At 38.3% G+C, this 23,377-nt stretch overlaps 1 protein-coding gene across 14 annotated transcripts in view; it reads left to right on the top strand.

Moving 5' to 3' along the window:
• ADGRL3 (adhesion G protein-coupled receptor L3) overlaps positions 1-23,377 on the top strand; it is a 3,684,852-nt gene that overhangs the window by 1,094,646 nt on the left and 2,566,829 nt on the right. The window lies entirely within an intron of this gene.

Here is a 23,377-nt window from a genome sequence, read left to right as displayed (position 1 = left end):
AAAAGTAAAACAGCCTAAGACTGTGTAACTTTTGCTGTAGTGTTAAGATAGAAATACAGCATGTGCGAGTGACAGGTTATGTATAATTTTTGCAGAGTAAGAGGGCTGTGACTGTACCAAGGACATTTCTGAGTAAGAGCCATACCTCTCAACTGTACATATTTTTGCAGATTGTCCAGATTTTGTCTAATTATTAAAGATTGAAGTCAGAAAATAATGACAGAAATTTGAGTTTTAGACTTCATACCCTTCAGAAAATTCATGCTAATGCAAAACCTGTTATTCTGTCAACTTTCTAAGTTTGTAAGAGCAATATTTAAAAATTGTCTTTATTTTTGGGCATTTGTCCAACAAATTATTTATGGCTTTATCCAGATTTCTTGCTTTAAGAGGTTGAGAGTTATGGTAAAAACCTGTGCTCGTGATACTGATATCTGGATATGGAAATATTAACTCACATCCACCTTCATTAATGATGGTTATTCCATTTTATTCTTGCTGTATTCTCTCTCAGGTGCTGCCTTTAGGCTGGGCAAGTCTCTGGTAATGTGCAGTAGGGCACATTTGGTTATTGTAAGCAGCCAGTGCAATGGAGATGTGGTGTTTATAGGCATGGCGAGTCTGTTGTGAAAGTGGAGCCTGTATTAGGGGACTAAAACTTTTTTTATAGAATGATATACTGCCATAGAGAATCTTACTTTATAGAATTACAGATACCGTATATACTGCCATACAGAATCTTACTTCACAAAATGACAGATACTGGATATACGGCCATACAGAATCTTACTGTACAGAAGGACAGATACCAGATATACTGCCATACAGAATCTTACTTTATAGAATGACAGATACCGGATATACTGCCATACAGAGTCTTACTTTATAGAATGACAGATACCGGATATACTGCCATACAGAATCTTACTTTATAGAACGACAGATACCAGATATACTGCCATACAGAATCTTACATTATAGAATGACAGATACTGGATATATTGCCATACAGAATCTTACTTTATAGAATGACAGATACCGGATATACTGCCATACAGAATCTTACTTTATAGAATGACAGATACCAGATATACTGCCATACAGAATCTTACTTTATAGAATTACAGATACCGGATATACTGCCATGCAGAATTTTACTTTATAGAATGACAGATACCTGACATACTGCCATACAGAATCTTACTGTACAGAATGACAGATACCGGATATACTGCCATACGGAATATTACATTATAGAATGATAGATATCGGATATACTGCCATACAGAATCTTGCTTTATAGAATTACAGATACCCGATATAATGCCATACAGAATCTTACTTCATAGAATGACAGACACCGGATATATTGCCATACAGAATCTTGCTTTACAGAATTACAGATACCAGATATACTGCCATACAGAATCTTACTTTATAGAATGATAGATACTGGATATACTGCCATACAGTATCATACTTTATAGAATGACAGATACCCGATATAATGCCATACAGAATCTTACTTTATAGATTTGCAGATACCGGATATACTGCCATACAGAATCTTACTTTATAGAATTACAGATACCGGATATACTGCCAGACAGAATCTTACGTTATAGAATGATAAATATTGGATATACTGCCATACAGAATCTTACTTTATAGAATTACAGATACCGGATATACTGCCATACAGAATCTTACTTTATAGAATGACAGATACCAGATATACTGCCATACAGAATCTTACTTTATAGAATTACAGATTCTGGATGTACTGCCATACAGAATCTTACTTTATAGAATGACAGATACCGGATATACTGCCATACAGAATCTTACTGTACAGAATGACAGATACCAGATATACTGCCATACAGAATCTTACATTATAGAATGATAGATATCGGATATACTGCCATACAGAATCTTGCTTTATAGAATTACAGATACCGGATATACTGCCATACAGTATCATACTTTATAGAATGACAGATACAAGATGTACTGCCATGTAGAATCTTACTTTATAGAATTACAGATACCGGATATACTGCCATACAGAATCTTGCTTTATAGAATTACTGATACCCGATATAATGCCATGCAGAATCTTGCTTTATAGAATGACAGATACCAGATATACTGCCATATAGAATCTTACTTTATAGAATGACAGATACCAGTTATACTGCCATACAGTATTGTACTTTATAGAATGACAGATACCGGATATACTGCCATACAGAATCTTACTTTATAGAATGACAGATACCAGATATACTGCCATACAGAATCTTACTTTATTGAATTACAGATACCGGATATACTGCCATGCAGAATCTTACTTTATAGAATTACAGATATCGGATATACTGCCATGCAGAATCTTACTTTATAGAATGACAGATACCGGATATACTGCCATACAGAATCTTACTGTACAGAATGACAGATACTGGATATACTGCCATACAGAATCTTACTTTATACAATGACAGATACAAGATATACTGCCATACAGTATCGTACTTTATAGAATGACAGATACCGGATATACTGCCATACAGAATCTTACTTTATAGAATTACAGATACCGGATATACTGCCAGACAGAGTCTTACGTTATAGAATGATAAATATTGGATATACTGCCATACAGAATCTTACTTTATAGAATTACAGATACCGGATATACTGCCATACAGAATCTTACTTTATAGAATGACAGATACCAGATATACTGCCATACAGAATCTTACTTTATAGAATTACAGATACTGGATGTACTGCCATGCAGAATCTTACTTTATAGAATGACAGATACCGGATATACTGCCATACAGAATCTTACTGTACAGAATGACAGATACCAGATATACTGCCATATAGAATCTTACTTTATAGAATGACAGATACCAGTTATACTGCCATACAGTATTGTACTTTATAGAATGACAGATACCGGATATACTGCCATACAGAATCTTACTTTATAGAATGATAAATATCAGATATACTGCCATACAGAATCTTACTTTATAGAATGACAGATACCGGATATACGGCCATGCAGAATCTTACTGTACAGAATTACAGATACCGGATATACTGCCATGCAGAATCTTACTGTACAGAATTACAGATACCGGATATACTGCCATGCAGAATCTTACTGTACAGATTTGCAGATACCGGATATACTGCCATACAGAATCTTACTTTATAGAATTACAGATACCGGATATACTGCCATACAGAATCTTACATTATAGAATGATAAATATCAGATATACTGCCATACAGAATCTTACTTTATAGAATTACAGATACCAGATATACTACCATACAGAATCTTACTTTATAGAATTACAGATACTGGATATACTGACATGCAGAATCTTACTTTATAGAATTACAGATACCGGATATACTGCCATGCAGAATCTTACTGTACAGAATTACAGATACCGGATATACTGCCATGCAGAATCTTACTGTACAGAATTACAGATACCGGATATACTGCCATGCAGAATCTTACTGTACAGAATGACAGATACCGGATATACTGCCATGCAGAATCGTATTGTACAGGTTAGGCTCTGAATGGTTGGCTTGTATGTCAGTATGAGCTGTGTGTGCAGTGCTCCTCTACTGCGCAGGGCATTTGAGTTATATACATTTTTAACTCTGATAGCAGAATTTGAATACAATTCATTTATTTTGTGTTCAGCTTGGCATTTTCCAGACTTATGTTTCTTTGTTTAAAAGCACTTAATATTTTGAACAAAATAATGTTGCACTTCACTGTAATGCTTTATTGTGGTTATTAACTATGATCAGTGTTAAAATTTCATTTAATAGTGCTTCCTAAGGAAGTATACCTAAACAATATTGTTTCAGTTGCAAAAACAAGTGACCATAAAGCATACCATTAACAAACTAATAATTCCAATGCTCTAAGGGCAGGCTTGTCACAGAAATTACATTTTTGTACCTATACAGAATAGCCTATTTATTGCGATATGTGGCTTGTGAGCAACTCATACACCATTTTCCGTATTTTTTTTAGTTATTTTTTGTGAGTAAAAAGTGAGGGAGTGTGTGTGTGTGTGTGTGTGTGTGTGTGTGTGTGTGTGTGTGTGTGTGTGTGTGTGTGTGTGTGCGCATGTGTGTTGGGGCGCTGGTAGAAATAGAACTAATCAAGCATCTGATCTACAACATTTTTCTGAATTGTAAGAAACTGTCTGCAGTTTTGCAATTGACACTTCTCAGTACAGGCTGTAAATTATGGACAGTTTGACTTACGCAGGATTATAATCATTTGACATGGCTTTGGATTTATGTGGTCAGGATTTCTGAGGTGTCAAGTACACCAAGCTAGGATAAATGCTGAGAGATACCACAGATACCTAAGATTAAAGTCTGCTGTCAGTAAATTGTTAGTCTGAATGTTGACCATGGTAGCCATGGACACAAGCATATAGTACCCCTAACTTCATAAGTAACACAGCAAGAAAATATTGTAGCTGCTGATTAAATGCACTTAATTACTAAATTAAAGAATTTATTGCAGAAAGCATGCACCTGGAAAGAAGTATATTTTCAGCATTTGGAATGTATTTTGTGTTCAGCATTCAGCCACAGAAGTGCCATTTTCAGAAAAAGCAGAGAACAAGGTTACGTGATGCATTAGTGAAGCAAATTAAAAAGGAGACATTTGACAGCATGCGATTCTGGGTGTGAAATATCCAGACTGAGAATTTGCAATTCAGTTTATCATCAGAAGTCACACTTTGGAGCTGTATAAACAAAGCTGTCATAGTTAAACAAATATGTGGTATGATTCAAATGAATTCATTTAGATACTCCTTCATTGGCAGGTCTGGGGGAACAAGGTCTCACAATTTAAACATAAGTAGATTGCATGGTTTGAGCAGAATGTCAGTGTGAATGTTCTGGGAGTAAATCAGAATATGGGGCCCTGCTGTAATTAAATCAAAAGGTGCTTCAACAAAGTATTAGTTTAAGGGTATGCACACTTATGCAACCAGCTTATTGTATGTTTTTTATTTTTTGTATTTTCCCCTAACAGATTTGTTTGTTTTTCAATTGAATTGTACAGGTTATAGGTCACATTAAAGATGGGAAAAGTTTTGAAATGATTTATTGTGGTCTCATGTTTTTATATCACAAAAACTTGGCATTTTAACAGGGGTGTGAATACTTTTTATATCCAGTGTATGTATGTATACTTTTTATATACAGAGTATGTGGTACTGGGGGTGATGCATCTCTGTAATGATTTATTGTAGAAGAACTGCAGAAGATCTTGTAGACAGAAAAGCCTTCTAAGGAGCCTAGAGGGGGTGAAAGAAGGCAGGGAAAGGGAATAGAGATGGGCAGCCACAAAAGTTAGCTGCTACAGAAAGAATAACTCGATATCTCTCTGATCTTCTTCTATCAATTTTTGTGTAGTTTTGCATGACTTGAATGCATACTGTGAATCAGGTAGCAAGTTATAGAGCTATGATCGCGCATAGTGAAGTACAAGCATGTCGATTAAAGGCTCAGATTGCAAGTTTGGTCTGATTTAAGGCATTCATGGGTTTTGAAAAACTACTTGATGTATTTTGCTGAAAAGTTTACAGAAAAAGAAAATAAATTTCATATGATAAAAATTAGATGGACTGAGATGGCATTTCTTAACAGTGTGTGTGTGCACATAATACTGCATGGAAACTGTTGCTCTGCACTGATGAATATATGTTTTCCATTAATTTATATCTTTAATATAAGTATCAGTGCTGTTATTTTGACATTCTGGCTGCTTTTCTGTGCCAGGATTTTCATGACAAACATTGTATGATTTATCATGTTGTAAATAGGTTGTCCTCCATTTTCATTTTGATATGTGTGTCATAAGGAAAAGGGTCAGAGGTCCTTCCTGAAGTAATTTACCTCTAAAGGTTTTAATTGAGTCATTGTTTAAAAATATAGAAGAACATCACTCAGTGACCATTAAAATATTGTAGCAATCACTAATTGGTAGGCAAGCCAAACCAGACCCCTGCACATCAAAAGTAGATAAGCTAAAGGCATTTTAGGGCCTTCAATCTAATGTAACTGAGTCACTGACAGAGACAAAAGGCATTTTATTTGCTGGGAGAATTTTACTTTAACTGCTGGTATACCTGGTGATAAATTATGATCTTTGAACTTCACTGCTATTAACACTGGCCTACATACCATGTAGAATGTCTTCTTTGACATTAAGTTTATGTTTTACAACACATTATTTTGCTTAATGTTACTGGTAAATTCTTCATGAGACATCTGTTTTGAATCTGAAGAATTATCAATAGTTTGTTACTGCATCACCAGTCTTTTTAACCTTGAAGACGTAGGACTTGGATGGGGGATGCTCCAGAGATGATGACCCTGTTCTCCAGGGCTGTTACAAGTCACTGTGTCAAATGGCGGAGAAAGGAATATATGTACCTTTGCATACCCATTAATGCACAGCAATCATTCTAAAATCTCCAAGGAAAATGTGGATTTGCTCAGGACATTAGATAACTTTCACTGAGGTGCCCTGAAATGATCTCAGGTTGAAGTAGTTTCACTCGTACTTGGAGAAGATACTGCATGGATTTAGAATTGCAGAACTTTGATCAATTTGTACATGTTAAAAATATGGGTAAGCATTTTAACTAAAATTGCTGTCTCCCTTGTGTTTGTTTCTTCATCGTGAGCTCTCTTTTTTCACTGCCATGTACATACTTTTTGTTTGCTTCCATCAGGAGCATACTTATTGTCTGGAAAATAATTGCAAGAGGAGTGTACAACCCAGTAAGACACTGTAACATTGTTCTAATAAATGCATTTTGCACTGGTTGTACTGGTTAATACTTATAGTGTGCTCAGGATAGAGAATGTGTTTTATCTCTCATCAGTTCTATTATTCAGATGGTATTAACTTGATATACAAGTATGAGGCTTAAAATTTTTACTATGCGTCACAATATATCTTACACATGAGATAGCTGTAACAATATTTTACATAAAAATATTATGGCTTGTGTGATAACCTGCTGCTTTTAATGTCTTGTTCCTTAATTTTCTGACCACAGAGTGTGGGTTAATACTTACTGTCTTACTGTGTTAAACTAGAAGCAGTTAGCCAGGACATCTATACTATGTCAGTGGTATGAATTTTAACTATCTTAACTTTATAGGTTCATAGGTTAGTACTAGGCTAACTGCCCTTATGGGCCATTTTTTTTAAGCCTAGCCAGTTACCCCATGTCAGAATCAAACCCTGCACCTTGTGTTTGTAAGGTAAGTACATTAACTATTATGCCAACCTCCCACCTCTTTAGGTGGTACATCTCTGTTATCTTGTGCCCATATACATAGTTTTTGTCCATTTTGACTGGTAGTTACGAATTCCATTAGTTGGACCTCATTCTGATTATGAATGACAGAGAAATGCAGACATTGTTTTACAGTGTTAATATTTAAAAGCTCCATTGAACAGTGAGGAAATAGTAGAGCAAAGAAAAAGTATGCAGTTGAAATGTATCTGTTCTGTGATGCTTAGCCTGCTGAAATATCTGTAAGGTGTGTTCTCCGAATCTCTATGGATTTTAAGAACTGTTAATAATTTAAGAAACCAATACTACAGAGTATTGAGAGAAGAAAGTTATACAACTTTAGGATATATTACTTGGGCAAACATTCTGTACTTACTACATTCCTTGAAGTGGGTGTGGCTTCTATCCTTAACAGCCCTGCTGGGACACTGCCCTTCAGATTTCATCTGTGCAAGTAAGATACCAACTGAAATGTACAGAAAACGACTTGTGCAGCAGTCAGAGAATTAATAGTGACCAGATAAATAAAAGGTCATAAAAGCTGTTGAGATGTCTGCCTAATATTTCTCTACAACATCAGTGGAATACACATACCTAAGAAATTGATCTTTTTGTCATTGAAATGATGATTTGCCACCTAGCTGGTATTTGCTCAGCAGTTTGGTATCCTGATTTTTGTACTGTATAAAAGAAAATGCAATTATTTTTTACACAGTAGACACTGTGAAATGTTCCCATGTTTTATGTAAATTGAAACATAGAACCACAGGACAGTGGGCATTATTAACCATATAAAACTGCATACTGGGTAGTACGTAGAATCATGGCTTACATATTTTTGCTCCTTAAGATGTCTCTTATCTTTCTGTTGCAAATAGTAGTGATTATAGTGAGACACAGACAGTGTGGTTAGACATTGGCTAATTTCACCCGTGGCTATATTGAGACCTACAACAACTGTACTGTCTGCATATGACTAGAGATACTGCATAGCTGATAGGATTAAAGTAAAATATCCTGCAAGTAAAGAGTTGCAAATGTGTTCTGTTATTTTCATGTTGGATTGTGCATAGATTGCCATTTTGAAGCACAGTGAAGTGTAGGAGTGATGAATGTTTCAGAAGGTAAGAGGGCGCTATCTGTACTTGCTTCGTGCGGAGTGAGGGTGGAGGTGATGTCGTGGGTAATGACTGATACTGTAAAGGTAGTATTTTTTATTATAAGTCCATTCTTGTTATTTAAAATGTCGTTAGCTTAAGGATTTTTACAGACTGAGAAAGAATTATCCTGAAGTGTTTGAGCAAACTCTTCATATATGATTGTAAAGTACCATGACATCACCATTCAAATCCCAGTGAAATAAAAACAGCTACATGTCTGAGGCAGTTCTTAGGACATGGCATATAACTCTCATCAGAATCAGATGTCTGCTAATTTTATGCTTATTCAGAGCAAGGTACGTCCTAATTACAGCCTAGAAGTAATATATACCATACGTTGTTAGATTGCTTGGACAGAAGGGATGGAGAATTTTTCAGTATTGCACCGGTCGTTTCTACCCCCCAATTTCTTGCTTACAGGTTGTCACTATAATTTTTAATTTCAGAGTGTCACTGCAGTTTTACTAATTTCTTTATGCACAAGGTGTGTTTCTGGTTTGACTCCTAAGATTAGAGAGTTGTTACTTCTGTAGTTCTCATCTGGGACTGTCAGCATTTACTATAGTCTATACTGCTAGGACAATGGATACCTGGAGACGTTTCTTTTTTCTTCTTTATACTCATAGTAGAAAGAGATTAAAAGCGTAACTGGAGTGCCATTAGATAAACAAAGAAAAGGCAATAATAATATTAATTTTATACGCTCTTTTCTTCCTGCTGTGTCTGGTCATGTCTGTGTAAACTTTGACTGGCATAATATGAACCGATCGCCACCTAACTATCTGTCCACAATTTGTCCACAGTCTCCTGTTGTCCTAACCTCACATCACCCCACCATCACCCATCCTCTTTCATCAATAGGCAGTACAGTGTATGCTGCAAAGTATCAGAGGCTTTGTGTATGGATTATGATTCCAAACATTATGGTAGCCCCCCCATATTTAGTAACAGTTTGCACTAAAGCAACAAGCATTGACCTAAAAATACTCATAGCTACCACTAATTCTTTTGGGAACTACATTGAACTGAATCAGAATAGAGTATCTCAAGCACTAGTGTTAGTAAGTTTGCAATTGTATGATATAAATCCATTTACTATGCTGTAGGAGGAAGGGCAGATGACAGAAATGGTATGGATCAAAGTCAGGAAGGTAAGTAGAGAAAATTATATAGTTTAAGACTTGTGTTGTAAGAGGTAAACAAGTAAATCAGAATCCTGAAATGAAAAAGTAACAAATAGATTAACTGTCGGACTGGAGAGATCAGGTCATGGGACTCCAGCCAGTCATTAACATGTCTGCTTTGAGAAATGTCCCTTGACACTGTGTAGATTATGTCCTGCCCCCTGATCAATGCATACAAGGAACCTGGCTTCATGAAGCTTAAAACTGTTACTAGGGCTCCACTGATGATCCTGACATACTGTAAAAAAATTCGCACAAATGGATTATCTGAGTATTTGGTTACTCTCCATCATGTAGAACTGCAAAGGATCCAGACAGTTTACTTGCTTTGATCTAACTTTACTTTATAATGTAAAATCATTAGCTAGGCTATTAGGAAATCCCCACCAACATACATAATATTGCCATTGTGGGTAAGGGATCTAATTCTGGTCATGATGCATGATTAAAGTTTCATCCCTCTCCCGGTATTTCCCATTTACTTCATGTGCACAGCCTTCTGTTGTCGTTCTTTTTGTGTTCCCTACTTATTTGTAAGAGTGAAAGAAAATTACCAAACAGATGCTTAACACTATCTACTGCGGCAAAGCGATCATGGTTGCAGAAGTCATAATGTGTTCAACATGATAGGGGGTTTCTTAGAAATGTATGGGTTAACACAGGGTTTAGCTGCCTTTAATACACAAATTCTACAGCAGTTCTATGCATTTTTCCAAGTGGATATGCGTCAAAGCACAACAAATGTGACAAGAGGCTGAAAGATTGTCAGATGGGCTGGCAGAAGGTTCGGTCACAACAAACTTGTGATCAGAAAGTTGGCAGCTGTCATTTTGTCATTGTCCATTCATGGTAGTGATACATAAATATGTGGCTTCTTACTTTAGCATTCCATATAAGTTTATTTGCCAGTATCAGTCAGCATTCTACCTAAAATATTACTAGGTACATTCTGTTGTCTTAATAATAATTGTGCTATTGTAGTCACTGAGTTGTACCATTAGATAAGGGAAACACTACAGATGTAATGAACTCAGGAGGAAAATGCTTTAGTGCATTACCTTAGAAATAATGACAGGCGTAGTATATATATATATATATATATATATATATATATATATATATATATATATGTATATAGACACACACACACATGTAATTTCTTAACACATGATATGATGTGTTTTCTTGGTGAAGCTGTTCAAGTGTTATCATATACCCTTTGAATATCCTCATATCTTTCTAATAACATTTTAGTTATTGGTGACACAAGTGTCAGAGCTGATGGATGAGTAAATAGATATAACTCAAAATAGGGGTAGTCAGATGAATAGACATGGAATCCAACCTTTGTGGATACCTAATGCGGCCCTCAGTTGACAATGAAGGGGTTCTACAGTTAGGAATAATGTGGAAATGTACTTTATTAAATGTGTCCAATGTGTCAGGGAGTTCAAAATCATGACGTATTAGGCATGATTTAATATGAGAATGGGCATAAACAGACAGCCCTCCACTGTCCCAGATGGTCTGAATTAGTGGTAGGTGCAGCATCCTGATAGTGAGAAAATGTTATCTGGACAACAGAATCAGATTTCTGTAACTACACATGTGAATGTACTCAAACATCAGAAAAGCCTTCATATCAGGAGATTTATTGTTCAGAGTCCAAGGGCGTAGCCAGGCATACTCTTTGTACTCCACTGAGTACATTTTTTTTCTGAGCATCACCTAGAAACATTGTAGCTTTTTCAGAACATGTTATGCCTGCAAAAGTGTAAATTAATGCTTCCCGCAGCATGTACATAACTTGCATACAGGCAGGATTGCTAATCTAAAAACAATATTGTTATTAGCTTTAGAAGAAACAGATGAAAATTATAAATACTTTTCTTAAGTGCTTGGGGGAAGGAGCAACATTTTCAGAGATGTGTCTATTTTTTATATGTATCTTCAAAGGATTACCACAAGATCATTTCAGCTATACAACAATACTGACAGTATTAGAGGTACAAGTACTACCTGTACTTTTCAAAGCTGAAATTGAGTGGCACCATGCTTTCTAATACCAAAGCCGCAGCTAATGTCCCACATCACAAATTTAGCCCATGTTTGTTCCCATCCCACTCTCCCCATGTTCCATCCCTTAAATACCTGATTTGCCCTTCTCCCATTATCACTGTGAACCAGTTCAAGGAAGCTGTTATACAGACCCTAGCAGTATGACGGGATGTCTTGTTGTTAGCACAAAGTACATTATTGCTGAACCCCTTTCTCAAGCTTTTTAATCTCAATCTGTCAATAGAGTATGTGCCTGAGTTATAGAAGTCCAAAGGCATACATGTGAAAAATAGGCTATTAGTTGTGGAGCTCTGTAGCTTGTCCAGTAAATGGGAATATAGATGGAATGCGTGGGCTGAACAGTCATTGCCTGTTGTAATGCGGTATGCTTCTATTTCTGTGCCAGGTACTTTGCCATGTCAATAGCAACTTTTGTAAGTAGGAATATTGTTTGCAGACTATTTATATGCTGAACTAAATGTTCTTCATTTCATTTTACATTATGTAAGGCAGGAAGATTGATTATGTGGTAACCCATGGCTGCTTTGTAGAATATGTTTTCCTGCTTTCCTTTCCAGGTTTCTTAAAACACAGATTCCTAAAACAAGACAGTCCCACTGGAATGAAATTCTCTCCACTGATAAGATTGTTCTACTTTTAGTATAAAATAAAGATGTCAGTAGATCTGTTCTAAATGTACTGTATCAGTAAGACGGTAGGCTTTTCCATGTCTGCCTGTGTTCAGTATACATCTGTTCATTTGTATTACACAGGATCAAAGTGAAGAGAAACATTGTCATGTGGGACAAAATGAAAATTAAATTAGAACTGGTATTAATCCAGTTCATTAATATTAGTTATTGTGTCAGGATTAATTATCATAACTTTAACCTTACACATGATTTGTTAGTTGTTGGAACATTCTGGAAGCACATACTTGGAGTTATTAATATGTAATAAAGGGGGTATATGGATGGCAGACCTCCCCACAATGCCACTTATTTATATGTTGCTAACATTTACTTTGTGCCAGTGAACTCGTATCACTGAAGTCCCATCAATAAACCATTTCTGGGGAATTCACTGAATATAAATCAGAAGAACGATCTCATGGCAGGTGGACATCAGTGAGCATGGGGCATAGCATGGTATGTGAGTGGACATGCACACTCATTCTGAATATCCAGCACTGCAGAGGGGACACAGCTATATGGGTTCTGCTGAAAAGTCTGGGTACTGCTGCCCAGTCCGATTCCCATCCTGAGTCCCTAGAAGTGATGAAAAAAGCACTGGCTAATGATTAAACTCCCAGGGATTGAGGTCAGTGGGGGAGTAGGGGGTGTTGGGAACAAACATTCTTGAATGACCACATACTGACAAGTAGCTGTTATCTTAATACAGCATTGAAGGGTTTGTCTTTTACCAGACGTAGGTAAAAGGCTAGGTAGCTGAGGGAGAATGAAAAAAACCTATATGAGAAATAATGAAAGAGAGAATGCAGCCATCTTGTTCTTACTGGTTAACCAATACTTCTCCCCATAAAATCTTGTGATGGAGGTGGGAAAGGCTGGTATCATGGGGTATCATTATTTACCAGTGTTTGTGCATTCTGGTATTTAGACTGATATAACTTCCAAGTGATTGTTATAAGGTTGGTGTAGATGTAGGTGCCCTGAATGGCTCTCACCCAAGATCAAACTCAAACCCTGTACCTTGGGTTTATAAGGTGAAGACATTAACCTACCTATATAATTTATGTCAGTACAGCTGAAACACTAGGAACTTCCTTTGGAGAGTATACAAGCATCTTACAACAGATGGTAGTGATTGCAGAAAAGGGAACAGAACTGTGAATATGTAAAACATGCTACTTTCTCATCCTTGCAAGATAGCATGCTCTTTTCAGCTTTGATAAATGCTGCTTACTGATTGTATCTGATGTTAACTCAGATACAGTGAGTCACATAGTAGAAGGCTGATTTTACATTGTACAGTTTCTTGCTATGTTAAGCATTTTTGAGTGTGAACTACTGTTTAGGATTGCCTCTCTAAATGCCTTTGTCATATAAAAGAAAATAAATTATTTATTTTAAGTATCTTTCAAAATGAAATGATGGGAGTACTGGGCTATAGTGACCAGTGTTGGGGGAGGTCAAATATATATATATATATATATATATATATATATATATATATATATATATATATAAAATGAGCTCTTGTAAAAAGGACTTTAATATTATAAAATCCATTATGCCACGTGGTTTGTAATGTATGAATCATCACTTAGCTTCTCTCATTCGGTGTGCTCTTTATACAATTGAGGGCACTTTTATAAATGGCATTTAATGTCTTACAGGCAAGCACTTATAAAATCCATATAATACATAAAGTTTGTAAGCAATTTTTTCCCTCAAAATTAATTGGGACCTTGTAATGCAGTAATAGTAAAATTGAAAGATTGGGATTAAGTAGATGCAGTAAATTAATAGGATGAAAAAAGAATACCATAATTTAATTTGCACCTCTCCATTTGTTATTTCCCAGTGACTGATATTTCTAGAATTTACAGGGATCCCTACTGTGAGCAATTATATGGGATTACAGACTTCTTAAACCATGTCATCACAGTAGTAAGCACAAACAGAAGCAGGCAGGGTAGAGAAGAAATACAACTGACTGGATTCAGTTAAAGCGCCATTATTGATCAGGGGGTTCTTTTGTTTTATAGTCCACATTTGCTTAATTGTAGATTAGCTTTATTCTCTGGCAAGAGAGAGCAAGCAATTTAATATGTTTTCTTCCCTGTGGCTTACACATATCCTTGTTAATATAAAGTATATAATATAATGTAAATAATAAAGACATAGGGAATTTGCAGACTTTGGATCCAACCCAGTTTGGCTTTGTCAAAGGCAGATCATGCCTTTTAAACTTGGTTGACTTCTTCGAAACAGTCACCAAAGCCATTGGAGGAAAGGCAGTCCATACAGCCTACCTCGATCTGGCTAAGGCCTTCGATACAATACCCCACTCGGGTATCATTGAAAAACTCATCAGCTTAAATGTTAACCCATACATCACAAGATGGGTTGCAAACTGGCTGAGTGACAGAACCCACAGGGTCAGAGTTGCTGGCGCCATGTCAGACTCAAAACCTGTCACAAGTGGTGTCCCACAGGGCTCAGTCCTGGGCCCACTCTTGTTTGGCATCTACTTTTCAGTACAAGCAAACACAGGAGGGTTATGGCTGACAAAGTTTGCAGATGACTGCAAACTGAAGCCATAGTAGAAAACACATCTGACACAGATATCCTTCAGAAGGGTCTCACAGAAGCGGATAACTGGTGCCAGAGCCACGGCCTGAAGTTAAATGCCAAAAATGCATAGTCATACCCTTTGGGAAAAACAAGGTTACCCTAGCTACCAAATAGGTGGCAATCCACTGAGCACAGAAGAAGTTATCAGGGACCTGGGGACCCAGGTTGATAGTAGTCTGTCATTCGACACCCATGTAGCTAAAGTAGTTAGGAAGACTTTCTACATTGCCCACCTTATCATGAAGGGATTCTCATCTAGATCAAGGGAGGTCATAGTCTCCCTTTACTCATCACTCATCAGACCAATGATTGAGTACAATGCCCCATTTGGGATGTATCTGACCCGACACCTGCAGCAGCTGGAGAGGCCACAAAAGTTCCTCACCAAAAGGATAAAGGGTCTCAAAAGTCTGTCCTATGCTGCCCGACTGAAAGAACTCCAGCTCTATTCAGTCACTTACCGCTTGCTCAGAGGTGACCTTTGCCTAACATACAAGGCCATGTCAAACCCAGATTTGATGAATATGCTTCACCTCAAAAATCTAGATCCATCAGAGCCACAAGGGCGGAGACTTAAACCTCGACACGGCTATTAATAGGGCGTGCTGGAGGGATAGATTCATTACCCAAAGACTCCTATGCTGTGGAACAAAATCCCGGTACATGTGAGGCAGAGCACCTCGCTGGCCTTGTTCAAGAGAAATCTTGACCAATGGATGGGAGATCGCAGATATACCCCAGGGATTACCTCAGTGTCACTGCTCGACAGAGGCACAGCAAAATAATGGGTATAGTTCCCCATACTAAAGGGGTGGCGTAAGCCACAAAACGATGGGCTAGGCTTGTAAATGCCCTCGGGCAGATAGCCTAGTATAAACCTATGAACCTATAATATGAGCCTTGTCACAGCCGCATTCAGATTAGCAGTTATAAACTGAGCTGCATTTTAGGTGAGATTCACTAAATAGTTTCTGGCTACGACTTCTGTTTTATTTTGCAAGATCTGTGCCATAAATTTCAAAATGTTCTGCACATGTATCTTTTTTCTTTTTCTTTCAATGCACTCTATCTGGATCTTTTACTCTCTCCCCTTTGCATTGAAACTTACCATTATGTTCTAAATTTTGTGCACTCATTTTGTGTATAATTTTGATTTGAAAAGCAGTGATGTTTTTGTTATTCTTTGTAATGGGGTCATGGTTGAAAAAGTTCAATAGGGCTGTCCACTTACCCAGTGAACAAATAGTGAAAAATATATGTTACTTGTATGATATTTGCTTTGATATACTGTGTGACTAAAATACTAAAAAGAAGGTCTTATTATTATACTTATATATAATATATAAATAACTATTATATATAGTCATACTCTTACTCAAATTTTAAATCTGGACCTCACGTGTCCTCTGTCCACTGTGCATCGGTCCTGCAACTAGGCTGCTGCTCTCGCTTCCCGCTGTTCTCACGGGTGTTCCCCCTTCTCTATTACTTAACAGAATTTCCCTCCTTTCCAAGAGAAGACGTCCTTGGACAGCCTGCTCTATCTACATGAAATATACAGCGACTTTGTCTCCCCACTGCTAAGGAGACTCAGTCTGCTCCCTCAGGTGTTCCCCCTTCTCTATTATTTAACAGAATTTCCCTCCTTTCCAAGAGAAGATGTCCTTGGACAGCCTGCTCGATCAACACTAAATATACAGCAACTTTGTCTCCCCACTGCTAAGGAGACTCAGTCTGCTCCCTCGGGTGTTCCCCCCTCGCTATTACGTAACAGAATTTCCCTCCTTTCCAAGAGAAGACGTCCTTGGACAGCCTGCTCGATCAACACTAAATATACAGTGACTTTGTCTCCCCACTGCTAAGGAGACTCAGTGGATGTAACAGTCTTAAATATGTTTTTCTAGTTACTATCTAAACATGAGCAGCATTCTACCTCGGTGTGCTTGATAGCAGCCTACCGCAGGCCATTGCATTTTGCCCCCCCCACCTCGGTTTACAATCTACTCCCCTCTCTGCCTCTATTTAACTTTCTAAACCTAACTTTACAGAGGCACCTCTTTTATTCTCAGTGTACCTCCCCCCTTTCTCCACTAGGTGGCAGCATAACACCTGATAAAAAGACCTGCAATAAACCTTTTGCCCTGCCCCACTAATTTACTCTGCCTAAAAGTATCTCTGCCCTACACTAAGGAATCGGTGGAATTACCACCACACACTCATGCACATTCTTTAAAGAGTGTACCCTAACCAAACTTAAAGTCCAAAGTTAGTAACTGGAATACCAAAGCTTGTAACCAGAATACCTGCACCCTAGCAGTAGCTCTCCTTTTCCAGCCTCAGGTCACTGATTGATTATTTTCTGGTCTGGTCCTTCTGGTCCTTCTCGCCTTCTTGGCTCTTCCCGCTCCATTCGCCCTGCAGGCTCACTCCGCTCCCCTACCCTGCCCCCAAATCTCACCCACCCCCAGTGCTCCTACATTTATTCTCCTCCTAAAATCCTTCCCTCTCCTCCAACCAATCCTCACACACCTTTCCCCACCCCTTCCTCCAACCTACCTGACTCTCACTACCATACCCTCCACCCACCTAATATCCCATTACCCTCCTCTCTCTCACTTCTGACTGACTTCAACTACCATACCCACCCTTCCTCCTAAAATCCTTATCTCTACATCCATCCTCATCCTTCTTCTACTACCTCTTTACCATGCCACCTCCTATACCAATTTTCATTTACACCCACCACCTCTTCCTCCCCATCTCCACCTCACAGCCCACTTCCACAACATTTCTGCCTCTTTAGTTCCCTCCCACCCTATCCTTCTCTTAAAAGTAAAACTTTTCCCAAGCACTACTAGATACTACAAACCTAAAGCAATTCCCTGCCAGCCACTTCTATCTAAGTAGAAACCTTATAAACGTATTCCCCATCTCACTCACCTTTGCTTAACCAGCGACATTCACCCCAAACCAAGACCAAACTACTCTCCAACAAACCACCTCAGCACCAACAACAAATCCACCAGTAAATACCTTAAATTCCTCACCATCAACGCCCAAAGCTTAAAAAATAAATTAACCTTCTTTCATGCCTGGCTCAATCACAACTTACCTGACATTGTAGCCATCTCTGAAACCTGGCTAAAACCTCACATAAGTGACTCTGAATTCCTTCCCCCTGGATTTTAGTCTCTCCGATCTGACCGCCAAAGTAGAAGAGGTGGTGGTGCAGCTTTAATGTACTCCAACCACTTGTCCATCACTCCATACCCTAATCCCATCCCTTCTTTCAATAATGCTGAACATATAACTAGCCTACTAAAAATAAACAACCATAAAAACATCTGTATCATTTCCCTGTATATTCCTCCTGGTAACAACACCAATACCCTGGAAGACATCCTCTCCTTGACCTCCTCTAATATTAAGCTAGAAACCTACATTATGGGAGATGTAAATATTGACTGGGAAAAAAATCATTAACCCTAATCCCACCATAACTATCAATCTATTTAACTTCACTCAACTTACTAACTCCACTACTAGACCTAACAAAACCACCCCCAAGCTCCATACATGACTGGATCCTAGTATCTCATCCTAACAAAGTCATAAAATCTGGTGTCATTCCTGACCCATTAGGAGACCACCTCCCTGCCTTCACCCTTCCAGCTACACCCACTTCCCCACAGTCTCAGCAGTACATTCATATTCGTAACCTATCTAACTTTAACCCTACTACTTTCTCTGACTCCCTTAAACTAATTAACTGGAACCCCCTTAAAACTCTACCATTAGATGCAGCCATTGACTATTTCAATTCAACATTCGTAACTGTCCTCAATTCCCTAGCTCCAATAAGAACATAAAGAGTTAAAACAAAGACAGCCCCATGGCTCACCAAAGATACCAAAAAGATTATGCTACAAAGATATAAAACCTGGAAAGCATACCTCCAATATAAACAGCCAGAAATCTTACTTAAATATAAACAGCTGAGAAACCTAGCCAAAAAACAAGTCATTAGAGATAAAAAGTCTTACTACATCAAACTACAAGTAAATCATGCAAAACCCCAAACAATTCTGGAACTCTATTAATTCCCTCCTTAGGCCAAGTACAAAAAACAACCCCTGTCCTGACACCAGCAAATCTGACCTTGAAATTGCCTCACTGTTCAATACCTTCTTCACCTCTTCTGTTGCTGAGCTAACCAAGACCTTTACCAACAATAAACCTCCACCCCTCCCTGCTCAATCTCCCCCCCTTCTTTCGAACTCAAACCTGTCTCCACCAACCTAATAAAGAAACTTCTCTCTAAACTAAAGCCTTGCTCCAATGCCCTTGACAGCATTCCTTCCTCCTTCCTAAAAATAGCCTCAGATGATATTGCTCCCTATCAGCATCATGATCAATAGATCATTACTTGAATCCTATGCACCCAGACTATGGCATACTGCATTTATTCTTCCACTCCACAAGGGTGGCAAAAATTGTAACATCTCCAACTTCTGCCCCATTGCCATCCTCTCCCCAATCTCCAAACTTCTTGAAAAATGCATCCACCTGCAGCTCTTGCCATTCCTTACCAAACACCAGCTACTCTCTCCTACCCAACACGGCTTCTGCCAGGAGAAAGTAATAACTCCGCCCTTTTTTCCTTTGTATATTCTGTCAATTTAGCTCGTGACTCCGGTAATATGGTATCCTCTGTTCCGCTGAACTTATCTAAAGCTTTCGATACCATCTTCCATATCCACCTACTAAACCATCTCTCTAATCTCAACCTTTCCCAAAGAACTCTTTCCTGGTTCTCCAGCTATCTTTCTGACAGGTCCCAAGCCATGAAATGGGACCAGGCCACCTCTACTTTCCTTCCTATCCCCACTGGAGTACCCTAAGGGTCCATACTTGGCCCATTGCTATTCAATATCTTTATTAATGACTTCCACAAAGCCATACCTAATAGCAAAATTGTGCAATATGCTGACAATTCCACTTTGATCTGCTGCGCCACTAACCTAACAGATCTCCAATTTCTGACACAAACTGCCTTCTCAAACACCGAAAACTGGATGCTCCAAAATCACCTCTCACTAAATGCCAACAAAACTAAGATCCTTCTATTCTCTCCCTCAAAATCCTCCCCTGTTGTTAAAAACTCACTTCAAATTACCAGCCTTAACAACTCCACTATCGAGGTCATACCCTCTGCCAAACTTCTTGGTGTCACCATTGATGAACACCTAAAATTTAACACTCGCATCCAGCTAAACATCAATAAAACCCAGATAAAACTTGGCCTACTTTACAGAAACAACCACTTCCTCTCTCCTACCACCAGACTAACTCTCGCCACAACCTATCTCCTTCCCTCTCTACTGTATGGCGCTCCTCTGCTCACTAATTTATCTTCCATACTTACCTCCAAACTGGAAGCACGTTACAACAAAATCTCCAGATTTGCCACCAATGCCAAATCCTCCTCTCATCACAGCACCTCCCTTCACTCATTAAACTGGCTTGAACTCCCCAATCAACTTGACTTTCTCCAAATCACCACAACCCACAAATTATTGTTCCAACCCACTAACTGCCCTGCACTATCCAATATACTACAACCATATACCCCCCTCAGATCCCTTAGATCTACCCACCAAAACCTGATTACCATTCAAAAACCCAAGCGCCCAGCTGGTCAGCTTCTGTTAGCCTTTCCCCAAGCTAAAAAATGGAATGCTCTGCCCTCCACACTGAGGACCTTTGACAACCTTAATAACTTTAAAACTCACCTTCATTCCTACCTCTATCTAAACTGGAAATGCAACTGTACTCTTCAGCCCATACCTCTCAAGCTCTCCTCCCTCTTTACTCCTGGATAACCTTCTTACCTTCCTAACCTCGCTCTCAAATGTAGATTGTATATGTAACTAAACAGTAAAATCTAGCTATTATGCTATATGCCTGTCTTTTCTCCTGAACAAAACTGTAATTGTTTGTTTTTTTTTCTTTTTTGAATGCAACCTGTTGTTTGTAATGCAAACTGTCTTTGTAATTAGTCATGTAAGTAAATTTTGTATTGTGGAGCTTTTCTCCCCAGGCCTCCACTGAAAATGGGCTTCCCAAGCCCAGTGGACCTCCCCAGTCATCAAACCGGAATAAATATAAATATAAATAAATAAATAAATAAATAAATAAATAAAGGCTGTGTAGTTGGGTGAAAGGAGCATGTTACAAGGGAAAATGTTAGGTAAACCACATGTAAGTGGATTTTCTTTATAGGTGGAGTCTGTCAGCATGTGGAGGTCAGGCAACTTTCTCACAATCTCATGGTGTGCATGTGATGGCAGAGTTGAGTATTATCCAGGTTTTCAGGGTTTTGGCTCAGTGCTTTGTAACCGCTATGTCCCAGTGACTTCCTTAAAGCTACCTACACACACACGCACACACACACACACACACACACACACACACACATATATATATATATATATATATATATATATATATATATATATATATATATGGATCTATGACAACTTGTCAAAATGTACCCCTTGCATCCCCCACTAATCATGTACACCGAATTACAAGATTGCACTGCAGCTGGAAAAGGGCCAATTCCCCAATTTCCACTGTACCACAAACTTGCACAAATCAACTGCCAGCACATACAATCAGCTGTGCTGGCAGTTTTCTGGTTTGACAAGTTGCAGTTTGAAACTGTATGTCTGAATTTTATCATTCCCGTGGGACCTTGATTACAGTTTCCCGGGTTTGTTTGTTTGTGTCTTTCGGCTTTTCCCGGTTAGGGGTCGCCACAGCGGAACTCCGGTCCGCTAATGATTGGCAGTTGATTTTTACGTACCGGCTTGCCAGGCCTGATGCACAACCTTCAACGAAGGTATGCCCATTCACTCATGTCTCCACGCAGAAGACGCTCTAGCTGGGAATCGAACCGGACAGTGTCTTACTGTGAGGCGACGGTAACAAACTATAAATAAATAAATAAACAAGCTTCAAGAAGAAGATTAAGGTTCCAATCTGTTGAACTACTTCTTGCAGCCAAGGATAGAAGGTTTGATTCTTTCTACCTCCATTTTCCTGCTGTGTGACTCTGAGCAACTCACATAATTAGACCTTGCTTTCGGGTCTCCCCTGAAAAAGGATACGTTTCTCCAGTGTAATTACCCAGTTAACTGAGGTATAAAAAATGTTCCGCCATATCTGCCTTATAAGTTGAAGAAGAATGGCATTCCATAACACGTGGAAGTCTGTCCCGAAACAGAAATAACGGTTGCATTTACAGCAAACTGAAGAAGAAGCAGCTTTCAGACTTTGTTAGGTCTTTTGAGGTCAGTGACTCTTATCTTGAGAAGATAACGTGGCAGCATTTGCAGCTCATGCTGAAAATGATCCTTTATCACATAGCAGCACTCCATTCCATGCTCAACAGTCCTACTGCAAATTTACCTCCATTCATGCCTGCTATCCACACATCATTGGAAATGCAGCAATCAGTTCCTCCTCCTCTCATCACAGAGAATATTAACTCTTCAGAATAGAACCATGACACACTTTTTTGAAATGGTGTTTATTAACTAGAATCATATCTTAGTCATTTTACTCTTTGGCCTCATGAAATTTCTTCTTTGTGTGTGTGTGTTGTGTGTGTGTTATCATACATGAAAGCAGTGCATTTGTACAGTGCTTCAGAGGGTGCTGAAGTACATTGGATGAACTTTTTAACTGCTTTGATTCTACTTAAAGGTGCTGAGACGTGTGCACCATTTATTAGATCCTTTGTTTTTCCACTCAGACTAGGCAACAGGTGCAAACTTTAATACTTCACCAGCAACATTATGTGCTGCTTCTTTACTGTACATTAAAATAGTATATTACAGATGGAAATGAGTCTAGTAGACCTAGAAGCTTTTTCTTAAAACATTAACCTGGTGAAAGAGCCATTTAAAATAGACGATCCAGTAAGTTCTGGGTTACAGATAAATACTGTGATATTTATGTTCGACTGAAAGAGTAGTCATTAAAAAATTTAATAGTTATTTCATTTTTATTGCTGTAGAAAAGTGTGCTGAATTACCATAACTCTCTAGAGGACAAAACACCCACTGTTTCCTTCAACAGTTCTGAGACTGATTTAAAAAAATGGAATAGGAAATATCACCACAGGAATGCTGCCTTATGACTTCAAATAATAGTCAGCTGAGGTAAATGTCAGCATGAGGTTTTGGTTGTGCAGTTGTAAGTGT

Source organism: Protopterus annectens, chromosome 2.part0 (assembly GCF_019279795.1).
Source record: "Protopterus annectens isolate FY-2018-M chromosome 2.part0, PAN1.0, whole genome shotgun sequence".
In the NCBI taxonomy this organism is placed as follows: Eukaryota; Metazoa; Chordata; order Ceratodontiformes; family Protopteridae; genus Protopterus; species Protopterus annectens.
Note: the sequence above shows the minus strand (reverse complement) of the source record. Positions and strands in the feature narration are given on the sequence as shown.